Raw genomic sequence first — 1,259 nt, 5'->3', positions numbered from 1 at the left:
TATTTGTTTTTCTTTTGTGATGGAACGGTGTAATGGTGCGCTTTTAGTTTTAAGTTTACTGGGTCAGTTTAGCTTGTTACACATGGTATTAGAATTCTGTTTGAGAGATATATACACATCTTGTGTGTGTGTGTGGGCGGGGGCTTTCCTTTTTTGTGATGTGAGCCTTACTGTAGCAACATAAACTGTAGATCAGAAACAATGCCTTTCAACCCTAGTCGCATATTAGAATCACCTGGGCTACTTTCAAAAGCTCAGGATGACGCATGAGCCGCGTCCCACACATGATGCCCCCCAGTCTGGTGGGTCCGGCCACGGTGTCTCAGCACTGCAGGCAATCCGCTTGTGCAGCCCACTGAGAACCGTTGCTTAGGCCTTCTGTCCAGGCAGACCTCGGAGACACTGCAGGTCTGGTCCCAGACACCGCAATAAAGCGGAGCTGTGGCTGGTGGAGGGTCTCACCTTCAGTGTGTGAGAAAGGCACCATCTGTGAAGGCAGCAAAGGGAAGCACAATAACGAGGTGTGCCTGTGTCATCAGCCTTCATTCTGGGTCACCATTCCTCCTAGAACATCCTGTTCTTCGTGTGTACAGACTGCAGCTGCCTCCCGCTGCCTATGGAATGAAGTCCAGATTCTTGAGCACATTTAAGGCTCCTAATTTGGCTTTAGAACCTTTACAGCCTTAACATCGTGTTCCCACAAAACGTTAATCAGGCTTTTGCTATACTTTCCTGCCTTTGCTTATGCTGTTCGCTCTACCCAGAATGGTCTTTTCATCCCCACGCTGCCTGTGGCTGTGTCTTGTGTTACCCAAGAGCTGTGTAAGGTGGTTTTTAAATGAATGCTTCCCTGATAACCACCTCTTATCCTGTGCTGAAAAGGCCCTTCTCCCCTTGTCACATCCTTCATCCTTTCATCGGTAATTGGACCAGTTCATTCTGTTGAGTATCTTTATGGGTCTTAATGTTTTTCTACAAAGTGATTGACGTTTTTGAGAGTCGGGACTTTGTTCTATAGGGTTACATCTCCCTACAGTGTAGCACAGTTGGTTACAAATGTTGAAGGAAAGCGGGTATATATGAATACAAGGGTCCTTGGGGAGTTTGAAATACTCAAACCCAATATACCAGATTCTTCACTCTCGTTGGAAGTTTCATTAGTCCCCTTTTTTTCTTCACTTACCTCTCCATCCATCTTAGATCTGTTACCTTAATACTTCCGCCATCCTTGGCAATATCCTTTGCCTTATGGTTTTATA

The sequence above is a fragment of the Rhinolophus sinicus genome, linkage group LG09 (assembly GCF_036562045.2).
Source record: "Rhinolophus sinicus isolate RSC01 linkage group LG09, ASM3656204v1, whole genome shotgun sequence".
Classification (NCBI taxonomy): domain Eukaryota; kingdom Metazoa; phylum Chordata; class Mammalia; order Chiroptera; family Rhinolophidae; genus Rhinolophus; species Rhinolophus sinicus.
Note: the sequence above shows the minus strand (reverse complement) of the source record.